At 40.6% G+C, this 18,323-nt stretch overlaps 1 pseudogene; it reads left to right on the forward strand.

Annotated features, from left to right (window-relative positions):
• LOC148097331 (uncharacterized) overlaps positions 1-6,779 on the forward strand; it is a 44,461-nt pseudogene extending 37,682 nt beyond the window's left edge.
• The last annotated feature ends 11,544 nt before the right edge of the window (positions 6,780-18,323 follow it).

Genomic DNA, 18,323 nt, shown 5'->3' on the forward strand with positions numbered 1-18,323 from the left:
GTGCAACTTTTTTGTATTTACAGTTTTGAAGGATAAGCCTCTTAAATTTCTCTAACTAGAAATATATGTTAAAAAAGCAAAAACGATTTTAAATTTTTTTGTAGTTTATTGCACTTTTTTGCAATTTATGTAATTACTATGCACTTAATGCAGACATATTATTAAAATTTAGGCTGTAATGGTTGTATTGATGTATATCAACTTGAAATGCTCCCAAAAATGGCTCCACAGCATGTAAAAATATACTATAAGCTCTGGCAGACTTGGTTCTATGGTAGGTCATAAAGGGTTAAAGATGGTCTGAAAGATGCAGTTCCTCTAATGTCCACTTGAGGCTCCAAAAGTGAGCCAATCCCCACAGACTCCCATGTTAAAATGACCAGGTTTAAAGCAGATTTACACCTGGTCTGTCTCTCAGTGGGTTTATTCCTGCTTCATAAATGTACGGTTGGGTTTTTTTTTTTAATAACTCGTCCACGTGGAGTTTGGTTGCTATGAGTAACAGATGTGTGAAACACAGGCACTTGTAGCCCAGCGGGGCCAGTTAGTGCCCATTTGTTAAATGACTATAATTGTGCAGTCTTTTGAAAAAATACTGACCCATAAAAATGACACTTTACTGACTGTCCTGTGAGTTTTGTGTGTTTTCCACAGTGAAATGGACAGATTGTCAGGTCAGATGTGCGATAGACAGAATTCCAGGGTTCCTTCTGATGTGGCAGTGACGACCAACCCTGGCCTGGCTTCAGGGAGGAAATATGAATCAAGACTGAAATGTTGAAGTCAGCTGCATAAAAACTTCCGTATGCCAACACGCTGGTTTTCTGCGCATTATGACTCAAAAGTGAAAGGCCACGGCCATTTTAACCTCCTGGCACACACACAGCTCTGCAGTGAGTCACTGACCGAAGTTGCGCTAGCAGACGTCTGCATTTTATTGGTGCCATTTCTCGCAGCGCTGCTGCCTCACATGAGAGAGATGAATCCAGCTGATCGATGTCGTGTCCCAGCAGGAGCTCGGCTATATCACCGCTCTTCTTTGGCTGATAAAGTGCTGCGTGCTGATGACTGAGCTCCGTGTCCGTCTACACTACGCGCAAACCTTTCCATCACGATTCTTTGTTGATGTGAGATGTTCTGGTTGGTGTTTGCCTTCCTGTCGTCTCTTCGCTACAGCTCTGCTTCTGAGCTGCGTCGCCTAAACAGGTAAGTCTGTTACGCTTTTACAGAAAATTAGACAAAATTTTATTTCCATAAACAAAATCTGTAACGTTTACTGGTTATGGAAAACCAGTGATTTCATTATTCGTCTCACTTTTCACTGCTGTGGAAATTTTAATGTCATCACTGGCATTTAGAAATGTTGCTGCAGAGATCTGTTAGCTTCCTTAACCTTCAAAGTTATTTCTCCAGGCTAAATGATGATCCTCTAAATTTGTGACACGCCATCTCCTCTCCAGCTTATGAGTCATCTGCTTTAGGCTACGTGTTCGAGAATTATACCACGGGGTCAGGTACTTCTGATTAGAGACCTTAGTTTTCACTGGAGCTACAGTATCCAGAGTTGTACGTAGTGAGGAGGTGAAATTATTAACAAGATAATCGACCTCTGTTGGGGTAGCGTTCAGATAGCTGCTCTGCTCTGTGTTGGTACAGGGCATTGACGATGATAACAGTGGCTGGATTATATTCTTAAACTTAGTTACAGCGCTTTCAGAAAGACATCTACTGTGATAAAGTCTACTCTCCACTGCTGTGTAATCAATTATTGTAAATCATAACACTTCCTACGTTGGAATAGACGTCAGCGCGAACTATCGCATGTCCACCATTAGCTGCCAGAAACCGGAAGTGATGTCATTTTGTCGGAAAATGTAGTTTTTTTTACCTTTAGGGCCTTATAAGCCTGTACTGGTATTTTCAACTTTATGCTTTTCTGAATAGTTTCTGGGATGCTTAGAACTCATATTGCACTGCTGGAAATAGTTTATTTTGACGCATATGTTTGCAAATTTGCATTCTAATATTTATTTTCGTTTTTCCTGCAGTATATAAAAATTGGTGTATCTCAAAAATAAAACTATGAAGACACTCAAAATAAATTTCCTGTTGTTGGAAACTATTTTGTGCAACTTTTATGTATTTACAGTTTTGAGGGATAAGCCTCTTAAATTTCTCTAACTAGAAATATATGTAAAAAAAAAAAAAAAATCAAAGATGATTTTCATTTATTTTGTAGTTTATTGCACTTTTTTGCAATTTAAGTAGCTACTTTGCACTTAATGCATAACTATTATTAAAATTTGGGCTATGGTGGTTGTATTGATCTATAGCAACTTGAAATGCTCCCAAAAATGGCTCCACAGCATGTGAAAATATAAAGATAAGCTCTGGCGGACTTGGTTCTATGGTAGGTCTTAAAGGGTTAATACAGCATGTTAGCATGCTGGGTAAGCTAGCTGTTTGCTGCTAGTATTGCACTGATTATCTGGCACATTACATTTCATGCACCCTTAAGAAGATCATATAAAAGGATCAAACTTACTGCATGTACATTAATTTTTGTCAATGTTTACTATATATATAGTAATATAGATACACATTACATATGTATGCATATATGATTTTGTGCTAATTTTGGGTGACCAGGTCCTAGCAACAGGTTTAGCTTCCAGCATGTAAAAAAACATTATCACTAAGTAAACAGTGAAAGGATAAAAGGAAGCTGAAGTTTGTATAGCCGCATGCATTCGCCTTTTGATACTCTTGTATGTTTTTTCACTGATGGTGTTATTTGCTGATGCTGTTCTGTCTGGTGTAAATGCTGTAAATAAAACAGTCTGGTGATGAGGCTAAACTGCAAACTTTTATATTCAGGCTTAAGGTTTCAGACATTTTCATTTATCTAAATTATTTGAAGTCTAAATGATTAACTTTAGCAGAGGGGAAAACAATAAACAGAATGCAGAAATGAGACATTTTTGTCTGGATAGAAATATTGACCCAGTTTATGGTCCAAACATGGCACGAGTGGACTTAAAATAGCTGCAGTGTGACTAAAAAAGTGATACTGTCTGATTTTCCAGTCTCTTCTTCCCACAGCTGGTTTTTCTTCCAGCCTTTGCTTCCATAAAAGTCAGTGGATTTTGGGTTGTGTTCTCGTGCCATCCCTCCTTAGTGTGGCTGCTGACCCGTGGACTGTGTCAGTAAACACATCATCCTCAAACAGCCGTGCTGTCACCTTGCTCAGGTCACCCAGAATATTAGTAGGCTTCACTGGACTCTCATGCCACTGGTTCAATGACAATGACAACTGACAGAAAATAACACTAAGATGGGTGAATATGGAGCAAAAAACTGTGAAGATGGTTTGTTTACTTCTGATTCCAACAACAACAAAAACAAACAAAGTAAATTTGGATATATCCATCACGAGGACTGTTGTGAAGAAAAGAAAGTTGAACAAGCCTGAGATGGAAAAAAGAAAATGATTAATAAAGTAACAGGCAATGCAGCAAAAACTGATCATGTTATGTAACATTACAAGGAACACTGGCACTCACTAATATCTGCTTTCTGCAGGAAAAAAATGGGGAAAAAAATCACCATCAGGTTTAGGACACACGCAAGCTAACCTCCAGGTGAAGCGGAGAAAGCACAAAGTTAGATAGCAAGGCGAGTAAAAGACATTCAAGAGAATTTTACAGCTCAAGAAATGAAAACAAGAGTCTCAGAGAAAGAAGAAAAAGAGGCACGCTTTTCAAAAGTGTTTCCACAGGTGTCACAATGGCGAAAAGAAAAAAAGGTTGGGCTGTACAATAAAGCCGTATCCTCCGAGACGCAGGCCGCGGCCCAGGTACTAATGAAATGGTTCGACGAGCCAGAAGATAAAAAAAAGGAAGACGAGGGCGATCTGATCTCTCAGCTCAAGATGAGAGATTTGCAGCGGTTATTAGCCAATCATCCATACGTGGAATATTACCCAGGCATGACGTTAAATGGTAAATGGCCTGTATTTATATAGCACTTTACTAGTCCCTAAGGACCCCAAAGCGCTTTACATATCCAGTCATCCACCCATTCATACACACATTCACACACTGGTGATGGCAGCTACATTGTAGCCACTGAAGTTCCGTAAGAATTTCCACAGGTAATTTTTTCTTCCTCTTTTGTGAGTTCTAATTTTTACTTTGTAGCAAATAATAAACATAATGCAATCTGTATAAGATTTAAAGTTAAACAGAAGAGACACCAGCAGTCATAAAAGATGGAACATTAAAAGATTTGTGTCAAGTTATTGTTCCTCACTTTAACCTTGGACATTAATCATCGTTGAGACGCCGAATTAAGTTCTGGTGAGTCTGAGCTGCAGACACCTCGGGGAGGTGTCCGGTTTGGATGTGTGTCTCGAGGCTGACAGTCTAGTTGTAGTTATTTTCCAGCTGCTGGAGGAATGCCTGCCTCACTGCGGTACTGTGAAGGCGTGCCAGAACAATCTTAGACGCCTTCTTGGGACTAAAAAACAGCTCGCCACCAACTGCGTCCAGACACATCCAGCAACGCAGATGTGCGCTCTGTTACAGCACGTGTGTGGACGTGGACGTGGTTGTAGCAGACGGGGTCAACAGCCATGTTTTTTTTTATCCATATCAACAGTCATCTAAAATAATACATTTAGTATTTACTCCAAATGCATTCCTGCTGTGCTGCTGTCGTGGGCACATCCAACACAATCTGACGATTCACATATTACCTGAACATCGATCATATTTAAACTGCATATTTTAAATGGAGTAAGTAGACGAAGTTCTGATGCACACATAGGGTCACCCTATTGCTCCAATAGCCTGTTCATTATAATGTAATTTTCTTCAGGCATTAGCCTGATAATTCCATTTAACTCTGGGAATTCCACAGCTGAGAGAAGCCACAGAAATCTCGGACCGATCCGCTCCTTCCCTCAGAAATGTCTCTGTAGCCAAGAAAGTGATGGTTCATAAAACTTGGACCTGAGGTTGTACGGCCTGAGTACGGCCTATTCCAAGGAACTGATTCAACAAAACATTATAGGCTAAAACTCAGTAAAATAATTTCCACCTTTCTAATATTTCCGAGCTGAAGGTGCAGGGAAAAACCTTCTCGTCCACCGAGAGGAACCCCAACATACAGGGAGCAATCCGAGGGGATACTAGGATACCCACTCCAACCTGCCACCTCTCACCAAGGGCAACTCCGGACTGAGACAAAGTCCAGCCCCTCTCCAGGAGACTGGTGCCAAAGTCCAAGCCGTGCGTTGACTTGAGCCCGACTATATCTAGCCGGTACTTTTTAACCTCACGTACTAACTCATGCTCCTTCTCCTTTTGATAGTCAGGGATTGGTCTGCCAGGGCTTTCGTTCCTGGCCGCTACCCACAAACATTGCACCCAACCCCTACGGCACCTCCTGCGGGTGGTGGGCCTACAGGACGATGGGCCCATGTCCCTTTTTTTTGGGCTGTGCCCAGTTGGGCCCCGGGACTAAGGCCTGGCCATCAGACGCTCGCCCTTAGGCATCCTCCCCGGGCCTGGCTCCAGGGCGGGGTCCTGGGCAGGTAACTGTTCCCTCAATATGGGACTCATAGGGGTCTCCTGAATCGGTCTTTGTCAAACGGGTCACCCAGGACCAGTTTGCCATGGGTAACCCTACCAGGGGGCAAAAGCCCCCCCAACAACATAGCCCCTCCGCCATAAGGTAGCGATTAGGAGGGGATATCGTTTTCCGTAGTTAACCACGTGGTCACATGAAGGTGTTCATCAGCTCGGTCAACCCATAATTCTCAGTTTAGCTGCAGACACTTAAATAAACAGTTTAGTTTGCAGCATTTCACTAATCACACTGATATTTTTTTCAGTCTTTATGAAAGCAGCAGAGCGAGAGTGAGCCGAGCAAAGCGTTTACGGCTCTGTAAGAATGTCAGAGATTTAGGTGCTTTTCAGTAACACTGAAAGATTTCTGCTATACTAAAAATAAATTAGCAGGCGAGTGAGATGGAAAGCTGATAAAAAATACAAACTGTGTAAGAGACTCATAAGTATCACAGCTCTATCATTAAAGGCTGGGAGGGTCTGATGGATTACAGCCATTATTCCATGAAATTAATGTTCAGACGTTTGTAAAGCAACTTTTATTTCAGCTGCAGCCCAGGTTTAAGAATAAATATATAGGCTCAGTCTACGACATGTTTAATAAGGCCAACAAGTACAAACAGGCACCTTCTTTTACCATCATATACTCATGCTTACAGAGGAGTAAGAAGCTAATATAGATATAGAAACTCCAGTCTCTCTTAGATGCGCTTTTCCTCTCCACTCTGAGGTCTGAACGGTCAGTGTTATGGTCTCTAAAGGAGCCTAACATGAGATGCTCACATTCAAGCTTTTTACAATGGAAACACAATTATTTACAAAGGACAAACAAGCAAAAAGGGATGAGAGCCATGGCTATAAAAAAGAGGAAGAAGGCTGTGGACACAATGGCCCTCAGATCCAGCTTAAACAAGTTCAGGTAAAGAAGACAAATGGAAACAGAAACGGGAACGGCCGCCTCCACCTATATTTAATAATAATTAAAAAGAAAAACACAAAAAAGTAAAACTGGTACTGATGGAGGAGAGGAAGAAGGCGAGACGGACCGAGATGCTCTGCTTTTTCTGTGTTTATGCTCAGAGACGAGCAATAAAACACGACGATGATGACGATGACGATGACAATGGCTGGACCAGCGTACTGAGGTAACGAGATCAGGTGCAATAGTCAGCAGGTGGTCATTTCATGCCTTGTGATCTTGTATTGTGTACAACACGCTCCAGGGCAGCACATCGCTGAAAACCAGAGTTAAACCTTGAAGTTACTTCGCTAATCCCTGAATCCGTCTCCAAGCTCCAGGCCTCAGGGAACGCCAGCTCATGATGCAGCACCACCGAGCCCAGTTTGGTGGATGCTCGGTAAACGCTGGCTCTTCTGACGTCATACTTGTAATGCTAATAACCAGAGATGGGCAGTAACGCGTTACTTGTAATGCATTACTGTAATCTGATTACTTTTTCAAGTAACGAGTAAAGTAAGGGATTACTATTGCAAAAACGGTAATTAGATTACCGTTACTTTCCCGTAGGAACGCTGCGTTACTGCGTTACTAAAACCGTGATTTTTTGCGAGAATGTCTCATGACAGTGACGTAAGCGAGTGCGACGTTCGTGACAACAGCTGTGTGCAGATCAACAATGGATCATATATCGAGTGCAGAGAGAGTATGAGCGTGCAGCGTTTAAAGCGTGGAAGTACTGACCTTACTTTGAGTTTGATTCCATAAAAAGTGACAAAAACATTAGTGTCCGTTGTGCGTGGAAAGAAAACTTCTTTTTACAGCGACAAAAAACCCCTAAACGTCCAAACAAGCACCGAGTAGCTACGACGTAATGGGAAACTCACAGAGAAACTCGCGGATTCTTCCACTGACCGCTGCACACCTGCACCAGGGTAAACCTCCGCCTACCCCACTCCTGCTTTACAGGTGAAAATAGAGCAACAGGACCGCTAGTCTTTGACTTTATTTATTTTCTGCTGTGTTTTACTTGCATCTATTTGAAAGAGTGAGTGTAAACACACAAAAAAAAAAATTATGTGCAGAAAATAGGTTTAAATGTTAAACAAATTTCTTCCAGTCAGAGAATGTTGCATATAATTAAATTTTTGCTTGATGCATAAAGTTAAAAGATTAAAACTAATAAAACAAGTTTTAAAAAGAGACTTTTCCATTTGATTACATTTTGTATGATGATTATGTAGAAAAAGTAGAATTGGGCTGAAAGATCAATCACTTTATCACCTATTCAGGTTGTAAATCGTGTTTTTAAAGTAACTAAGTAATTAATTACTTTTGACAATAAGTAATCAGTAAAGTAATGGGATTACTTTTTGGGGGAAGTAATCAGTAATTAGTTACTGATTACTTTTTTCAAGTAACTTGACCAACACTGCTAATAACTCAAATCAGCTGTGAGAGACAGTGAATTTAAAGTTCTGAGACATTTATGAACCGATAATTAGTGGGAACATTTAGACAGGAAGGCCTTTCAGGAAGAGGAATGAAAGAACTGACCTTCAGCTAAAAACATCTCCGGTCTTTGTGTGGAAATTAGCAGATGAATGGTTTTTGTGTCCTGTGTTTGCTCTTCCTGCAATCGATCACAAGCAGATGTTTCAGTTTTATCAGAGATATTGCTCATCGTTTTCCCCACTTTTCACTTATTCCCTTTTCCTTTCTTCTTGGAATTGTTTGTCTTTCCAGCCATCACCCCTCCTCCTCCTCCTCATCTCTTTACAACTGTTAGTCATGAAGCTGCAGAGGAAATTGATATTTACAGCAAAAGAAAACCTCTTTGCTGCGATTGAAAATATTTCCCACCTAACATGATAGCATCAGTGATGTAAAGCATCAGAAATGTCCCTAAAGTGGGTCGACATGTTTTCTTTTAAGCTTCTTATGGTGATATATGTGGGAAGTTGCATCACTCGAGTTACTGCCTTTTATTTATGTTTATGTGTAAGGATCAGGAACTGGGCGGATGGTTAGCGAATGCATTCATGCACACTGACATGTCTATGGATGCATGTTAATCCCGAGCCAGCAGAGCCGCGAGAGGCTGACTCATCCCTGCAGGCCACTGTTTGCATGTAAAGTTCACCATTAATCCACAAGATACAAATTTATACATTATGTACATTAGAGACTAAAAAAAAATTACAGTTTAATGTGGTTTCCTCTAATTAAATACTGAACACTAAACTTACAGTGGTGCACTCGTATCAGCACAGGAAGTGTTTGTGCAAAGAGAAAAGTGTGATGCAAAGAGAAGACAAATGCAAAAATCTAAAGCAAATAAGTAGTTTTAGCTGCAGTCCAGCAAGAAACAATTCAGGGTTGGTAAACTGGGACAACAGGAAAGCTCAGGGTGAAAAGATCGATGCAGCCCAGTTGAAAACAGAGTGAAAATCACTCGACTGGCAGGACAGACGTTGACTTCCTGTCTGCCGTCTTGTTGTTTTCTCAGTGACGCCAACCCGTCACACTTTGAGCCACAGACTACGTTTGCTTACTTCCCCTGGTTTTTTGTGCATAGTTATTGTGCAGGTATAATAAAAGCATTTAAGTGTATTCAGTAAACATTGCATAACTGAGTGCTCAACTTTATCCAGCCTCGTTTGAGCCCATATGGCATAATTCAATCTTTTATTTATTATGTTTGCTTTTATTTTGACGTGGCTGGAAAATTCCTGTCAAAAACTGTAACGATTTTAAACACAGTATGTGCGAATAGACACGCATGAGCATGATAATGAAGGCGAGGAGGGGGTGGTGAGGATGAGGAGTTTATTCTGGGTAGGCAGGTGGTTGAGGTAGGGTGGGGGCATGTTTCCATCAGGTCTTGAAAAATAACTGGGCTGTGAAACAGAATTAAAGGATCAGTGCAGCTAATGCATCAATCACAATAAATGACTTTCGCACACAGTTTGGGTTATTCGCGGTTTCTCATTTCGCCTCCTGCTGTGACCATCTGAACGCTTCATTTCTGCAGGAGGCGTGGGGGGGGGGTCGCTTTTAACATTAACCACACTGGTCAGTGATTTAATGAGCGCAGTGTGGAGTCTAACTTCAGGTGAATTTAAAGACCGCTGACAAATTTGACAACAGGAAGTCCATTACATGGGTTGTTGACTTGGCACGTAGTCTCATTTGAGTAGCATTAAAACGACGTGGAACTACAGAAGATCAAGAAAAGGCAAAGGATTCTCATCCAGAGGCCTCACATACATCACACATATATATCACAGTCTTTGGATGTTGCAGACTGAGGTTGGAGAAGTCTCTACAAAGAAAGTCATACACATAATGCTTAATATATTATATTTAGTATCAGTTTGATAAGTTTGAAATTTGCCAATGTTACACCCTGAAAAGGGGCTGAAAAGGGGATAAGTCAATGACGACGCTCAGACACGATGCTTCTCTTTCAGCAGCTTCATTGCAAATGATTCAGAAATATAAACATACATACAAAAGTATTAAATATCTTAACAATGATGTACAGTCTCTGTTAGTTGTAAGACAATATATCTCAAGACTGTTTGCTTTCCTTTCCTTTAAGTTACAAATTAAATTGAATGTAAGAATTTACAAAAACAGCTTATGAATCAATAAACAAACTTAGATCATTAAACTGAAATGTACAGAAAATAAACAAAATATTCATATAAAAATACTAATAGGCATTTGTCCCTTCACACAAAATACACGTTCTTCGTCCAGATAAAATGCAAAATCCACACAATGTATGTTTCATACACAGTCTGGCACGATAATGCTTCATGCTAGCCACCAAAAGAGCGCTTAGCTTAGCTAGCTGCTTATAGCTTAGCTAGCTGCTTATAGCTTAGCTAGCTGCTTATAGCTTAGCTAGCTGCTTATAGCTTAGCTAGCTGCTTATAGCTTAGCTAGCTGCTTATAGCTTAGCTAGCTGCTTATAGCTTATCCTAACAACACAGTTAACACAGATCATCTAAATATTCCTAGTATCCTCTTGGTACATTTGGAAACACGGTCAGTACAACTCAACATACATGTTTGTAAAGTCCAAAAGCAGAATTGCTCAATTATTACCTGAAAAGGGGATAAGTCAATGACGACGCTCAGACACGATGCTTCTCTTTCAGCAGCTTCACTGCGAATGAGGCATCGTGGCCAGAGCTCCCCCTTCCGGCAACGGCAGGCATAACTAATCAATCATGATCACTAAATCACATGGATTATTCCCCAGGCTCGACAAGTAGATCACAGATTGAATTTTACACAGGTTGTAGTCACATTAAGAATTATTATCCGGTTGAACATAGTCATGAACTCTTTTAACTATTTTAGCCTGTGTTACATTACATCTCTTTGATGGGACTTCTTTTACCCTTGTTTATACATTTACATATTTGAAATAAATTGAATAATACATTAACTTTTAACCACAACTTTTTACTTCATTATGAACTTCAACAAATAATCAATCTATCACACCAACTGGTCACACTATGACAGCATTGTTGTATGAATGAAAAATAACCAGGCCACACAGAAAGGCCACAGTTTTTTTAGAATAACTTAAATACCATGTGTATAATTGTCATTGGAGTTACCCTCATGTAAACTCTAAAACAAACAAACAAACATCAACTGACAACACCACTAATTGTGGCAAGTGCGGTGAGCTACATTTAACTGCTCCCTAACCACAGCGGGTAGTTGCTAGAGGTGGGAATCACCATACATCCCACGATACGATATTATTGCAATTTTTAAAAATATTTTGCGATATTCAGATTCTGTACATAAAGTTAAACTTTATCAATATTCATTTTATCTAATATCAAAGTCTCACACTCAGTCTTTCTCTCATTTCAGTTTTATTGTTGACAAACTGAACGGTTTGTATTACAGTCTAGTCCAACTTAACTGAATCAACCATCTGGTACAATTATAGCTATTCTGAACTATGCAGTTTATGAAAACTATGCAGCCCCTTCAGCAACTGAAGAATTTGAAAGTAAATTAAAACAAAATATAATTTTACATTAAATAAAAAAGTTTTAAACTTCATTAAAATAAAACATGTCTTAAATTAAAATAAGTAAACTGTCATGTTTATTGCTGCCAAAAAACAAGTTAAACACATTTGAACAGTGAAGGAATGTCAGGATTCTTGCTCAGAAAAAGGATCAACATGCTCTGAAGTCAGAGCACAAAAACCTTTTTGTAACAAAATATCGATTTCTGCTGTCCCTGTATCGATACATTATTAGCAAACAAAATATCACCATACTACACAATATGGATTTTTCCCCCCACCCCTAGTAGTTGCATACATTTAATTTAACAGTGTTTTATGTCAGATGAACTTCCCGAGAAAATATAAAAACTGTGGAGGTGGAAAAACAAACAGAGAAGATGAGAACAGGTTTGCAATATGAGTTGGAGAGAACAAAGGCAGACTGGAGCTTTAAATCAATTCAGAGGTTAATCAGGGAAAGTGGAAACATAAGCGTAACTGGACACAGCTGAAACTAATTAAGACAATGTAAGACTGAACACAGCAACTTAGACAAAACAGAAACTAGAAACAACGAGCACAAACAAACAATCAGAACATAAAAATCCTTACAATACTTGCAGAAATACAGAAAACTTTAAATCCTCAGTGTGGACTCACAGTTTTATCATTAGCATTGATTGTAAATCAACCTTTAAACCCAAGGACACTAAAACTATCACAGCCTTGGGTTAAGCATTGGTCTCTAAGGCTACGTTCACACTGCAGGTCTTGATGCTCAATTGCGATTTTTTGATCAAATCCGATTTTTGTGTCTGCTCGTTCACACTACAAATAAAATGCGACAGCAAACGCGCTCTAGTGTGAACGCTCAAAGCGTCCGCATGCGCAAAAGAAGACGTCACACACAACGCGCTCTGTTTAGACCCAGAGCAACAGTATTGTTTGACTGATGGCCCTTAATATAAAGACTTCAGACTTCACGTTTCCCAATTTTTGCTTTAAGTTATTTTGTTATTTACACAATAATGTAAATAACCTAATAATGATCCTTATTGCTGTTTTAGAGGAGCGGTGCTTCAAAGGATAGTTGCAGATTTCTGTCAGAATCTGCAGATTATACAGAACAAATAAAATGTTCACGTTTCTCCAACGTTGTCTTCCCAACAGTTTCACTGGATGGCCAGGAAGCGTTCGCAATGTCTTCTCCGGCGCTGATAATCGGCGTCTGTCTTGTGTCGGTGACGTAAAAGACGGATTTAATGCAACATGACCATCAAACAGCAGTCGCTTTCTGAAACATCAGATATGTATTGGATTCAGTACCACATATGAAAGTGACCCAGATCGGATTTGAAAATATCGGATTTGCGCCGTTCACACTGTCACACCATGATCGGATATGGGTCGCATAGGGTCAAAAAAGTCGGATTTGATGCGGTTTCGCCTGCAGTGTGAACGTAGCCAATCACATCCAGCTCGTCACAATAATACACTTTCCTACTGACCGTTTTTGATAAAGCAGAATGAGCCAAATCCCTGCAGCTGCAGTCTGTGTGTTATCAGGACAGAGGACACAGCCAGGACGCTCTACTGACCCTCCTCGCTTTACCTCCACAAACCTGCAATATCACTTCCAGCATTCATTCACATTCTGCACAGTCCTGCAATAAAGGAGATATCTGTGCATCATTTTTACATTTTTAAGACCTTTTTGCAAAATTTAGTTGACTGTTTTCATGTCATCTGACGCATGAACAAATCTAACGATTGTGCACTAGAGACTAAACGTTTTCTCTCCTCCAGAATTTTTTCTTTAGTTGTCTAAAGAAAAAAAACGATGAAGAAACGTAAGGCAGACAGTTCATCCTAGGAAACATCACTCTGTCTTTTATTTTTGTATATGCTGAATGTGTTTAGTGACCCAGTTTCTATTATAAGTTGATTTTCTGTCTCCATTACTTCCCTCTTTGTGACTGCCGGCCCAAATTGTCCTTCACCTGTCCCTGATTGATCTCACCTGTCCTCTGTTCTGTTGTAATCAGTTCCTCTGTTCTGTCTTCCTCTTTGTCAGACAGTCTGTTATCCATCCTCATGCGCCTGCTTTGTTTTCCTGTGGTGCCTTTGTTAGATTTTGAGGTTAGGTTAGATTTTTGTATCCTTCTGGCAGTTTTGTTCATACTTTTGCTGGTCAGAACAGAGGTTTTCTGGTGCCAGATTTCCTGTCAGAAGCTTCACTGTTGGACTGTCAGTTTTCATTCATTATGTCAGACTGTTGTGGACTACAGTCATTTCAGTTCTTGATCCATATTCAGCCTGATGTCCTGCGGCATAAAAAGTTTTGTCTAAACATGAAGCAAAGTCGCACTGCTGTGAATCCAGAATCTGGAAATACTCTTAACAGCCAGAAAATAGGTTTTATACTTTGTGTTTCACCAGGATCCCTGCGATATAAATTTCAACATTGGACAGTGAGTGTGAGGATCAACGTGCCCTATAATCTACATTAAAACGCACCAACTACCCCCAGGCAGCGACTTTAAGCAGACTTCAAAGAAGACTACTCGACCGTTGGGTCTCCACAACAAGGTACAATCCAGGCTTAAGGAGCTCTAGCACAACGAAAGCTGAAATCAAGTTACAGTGACGCTTTTTTACAACTTCAAATCAAATCAAATCAAAATTTATTTATATAGCACATATTAAAACAACAGTGTTGACCATAGTGCTTCACAGTCAGTAAAAGCATGAGACAGTTAAAACAAACAATAAAAGAGGACAACAAACAATAGGTAACAACACAACAAGCTGGACCAGCCAACTAGACAGAATCAAAGGCCAAAAAAAAAAAGTTTTAAGATGTGATTTAAAAGACTGGATCGACTCGGCAGTACGAATATGAACAGGGAGGTTATTCCAGAGTCCGGGTGCCACGGATGCAAAGGCCCGGTCTCCTCTCGACTTCATTCGAGATCTAGGTTGTGCTAGGAGCCTGTGATTGGACGATCTAAGTGCTCTGTTGGGATTGTATGAATGGAGTAGTTCAGAAAGATAGCTGGGCGCTAAATTATTCAGAATATTAAAAGTGAACAAAAGAATTTTAAAATCTATGCGATATTTAACAGGGAGCCAATGTAGTTTGGCTAAAATTGGAGTTATGTGTTCATGGATTCTCATACCTGTTAAAAGACGCGCAGCTGCATTTTGAATTAACTGAAGCCGGCAAAGAGAAGAGTGTTGGAGGCCCGAGTAGAGGGAGTTACAGTAGTCCAATCTGGATGTGATAAATGTGTGGATAAGCTTTTCAAGGTCCTTTAAAGGAAGGAACGGCTTCGCTTTGGAACTTACCAGGAAGTTCTCGCATTTCACATATTACTGTGCCAATTACCAACAACAGTCACCTTGAGGCACTTTACGTTGTGTGAGTAGAATAAACCGAAGATTAGAATAGGATGTGCTCAGATAATAGGGGGCGGTTGGAGATAAGAACAGGAAATGATTTGTGAGTGTGTTTGGTTAGGATGATGTGGTCAACCGCTGTTTTTATTCTCAAAGCATTTCATGTGACGTTAAAGCTTTCAAGAATGAGATTAAGTTGCTGATCTCTGACCTCTGACCTCTGACGTGCCAAATAAGTTGGTTTAGCTATAAACTTTGGTGTGTAACTGTATAGTGTGAGGAATTTATTGACAGGTGGGGGTTTACCTATCATAAAATGAGGAGTAAGAGCTGCTTCGGCCACATAAACAGGAAGCCACAGTTACTCGCCTGGGGGAGGACAGCCCCCCCCCTGCCGACTGAACAATAGAATTAGTGGAAAACTACTGGACTCCTCAGATCCACTTGATGCTTGCTGTGGCTGCATGTAGTTGGGTCTCCCAATTAGGGATGGGTATTGTTTAGGTTTTATCCGATACCGGTGCCAAACCGGTACTTTTGAAACGGTGCCGGTGCTTAAACGGTGCTCAAACCGGTGCTTAAAGAATGGAGAACACAAAATTGGTCCAAAAACCTCTCATGTTCAGCTGTTTTTTTGTAAAAAGATAACAATGTTCGCCTTTTCTGCAGCTATGGGGCATATATGGTATCACTCTTGGCTGGAAGCAGTGCTTAATCAATGGAAAAAACACAAACTTTGTCCAAAAACCTCTCATGTTTAACTGTTTTCCACTTTTTCTTTGGTCATTTTAGCCTTTTTGGCCAGGGTGAAGGGAGTATCTGCCATCAAACAAGAAGACAGCCGCATGTAGCTATGATGGTGTTTGCTAGTTCACCTTACATGCATTAATGTAATAACGTGGTTAGCCTACTCAACGTAAATTACACACGAACAACATTAAGCTACTCACGCAGAGAAGAACGGCTGCTGCTGCATCATCATCCTCATCATTTCTGCTACACTGGCAGGGCTAGGGGCCAGGACTCTCCTCTTCGGGTTTTTGGGGGATGTTGCTAACTCCGGGTCCGATAACAGGCACCACACCCGCAGTAGATGTGCTCGGTGTGAGGTCTCGCAGCAAGCTATCAAATACGGCGCATTTCTCGGCTTTTAAAAAAACGCTATGCGTCGCCAGGTGTTTCATCAGATTAGAGGTGTTACCTCCTTTGACAGCATCACAGTATCAGCTTAAAGCACTTGTTGCAGCTGCTGAGTTTGCATCTTTTGCTGTGAAGTACAGCCAGACTTTGACCGCTTCGCCTTGGGCATTTTTAATCTGTAGCTCTGCTCTAAAAGAACGTACGTACCTGGACCCGCCTACTATCCTCGGAAACGTAAAATGATTGGCTAGAATCTAAAGTGTATCACAGCTCAGGAAAAAAAAGCATCGAAATGTGCGCTGCTTTTCGGTCTGGTTACTACCGTTTATGTCAGAACCGGTGCCATCATGGCACCAGATACCGGTACCCATCCCTACTCCCAGTGCACATTGGTAATAAAGCTTTGATGAAAAATCCTCCAGCCTCATCTGACTCTTCTTCTCCAGCTGATATCAGAAGGATCGGTGAGGTCAAGAAGAAGTAAACCTCAACAATTGTAAAGTAAATAAAACAAACAAAATTCAAGAGAAAACTTCCAGCAATCTGAAGATCTGTGAGCAGCACCTTCTGATGCTGGGAATAAAAAGCCTGCTTTTAACTGGACGAGACCTCCAGCAGACTCAGGCTCCGGGGGTGGAGCAGCTTCAGTGAGTGGTTGGGGGATTTGGGCAAATACAGAATTGCAATCATATCAGTTTGATTTGAAGACGCAACAAAAGCCGCCTGTGAATACCAATGAAAATCTTTTATTAGTCTGCAGTCATTTATATACATCGAGTGTGTATAAATATGAGTTTGGGCTGCGAGGGAATCTGGTCTGAGCCGCGAAACATTTTTCCTAATCTGCTGTTGTCCATACAGCAAATGAAATCGTGGCTGGAGCAGCGAGGCAGAAACATCACATTTTAATTCATTAAACTGATGATTAAAGCTGTGTTAGGACACAGTCGGCTGCTCCGCATTAGTTCCCAGAAATCCTGTGAAAGGACTTCAGTCAGCCGCCCGTGATTACACGCAGGCCAGAGCACACTTTGCATGTTTGCGACGCCCTGGCGCCGATCGGACGTCCGCTTTGTTTTATTTTTCCAGTCTGTGGTTTACTGGTGAGGCGGTGATTAGTATTATACAGTGACAGCTTGTGGAGAAACCTGCCCGGCTCCAGAGACAATATTTACAGGTGTGACCTCGAACTGTGTGTTCAGATTTATTCGGTGCTGCATAACGAAACACAACTCGGGTCCATGTAGAGCGATGACTGTTCACACTGACTGCTGCAGTTATGATGAGAACCAGTAGGTAATAGATGAGGACGATGCAGTGTGAAAATATATATTTTAAATCTCTGAATCTGTTAAAAGCATTTCTGTGTTGTTCACTCATAAAATATAACTATAGGGGAGACCGGGGATAGTTGTAACACTTCCAATTTCTCCAATCAGGGCTAAGTTTCAAATGATGTGACTCATCCTGTGCATGCCCAACTCAGTTCTGCTATCACATGTGAAAAATCAGCACATTTTGTCAAACACAGACAATTTAACACGAAAAAAAGTAATTTGTAAGCCAAAAAGTAAGTTTTTCTACTTTATTTCAATTTCTAATAGCATTATCTGCTTTGCAGTTAAACTCATCAAACTTAAATTGTGTTATTTGTATGTCTATGGGGATATATTCTGTGTAGGTCTTTAGTGCTAATGTTTTAGCCGTTGGCTGTAATGTTAGCTAGTTCATGGCTATAGGAGTCTGGGTCAGTTGTAACAGCAACAGTCTGGGTTAGTTGTAACAATAATGCAGATGTTACAACTTACCACACTATTACTTTAACTTATATTAAACAAGTTGGGGCAATGACATCAGCAGAGAGAGGTTCACTGGTCGCTTTTGTATATGCGGTTAATGCCATTGGCAACACAATTCCTCCACTGTTTGTGTTCCCACACATACATTATGCAGACCAGTGTGTCAGAGATGGACCAGTAGGAAGTACTGGTAGTGGAAATAAATCAGGATGGGTGCAAGAAACAGATTTCCTCATCTTTCTGAAGCACTTTGCAAACCACACCAAGGTAAGCCATGAAAAAAAGTAATGGAATTGCGATGCTGGTGAACAACTACATTTTTTCAGCTTCATTGTTATGTTCAAAAG

The sequence above is a fragment of the Neolamprologus brichardi genome, chromosome 18 (genome assembly GCF_056152115.1).
Source record: "Neolamprologus brichardi isolate AB-2024 chromosome 18, ASM5615211v1, whole genome shotgun sequence".
In the NCBI taxonomy this organism is placed as follows: domain Eukaryota; kingdom Metazoa; phylum Chordata; class Actinopteri; order Cichliformes; family Cichlidae; genus Neolamprologus; species Neolamprologus brichardi.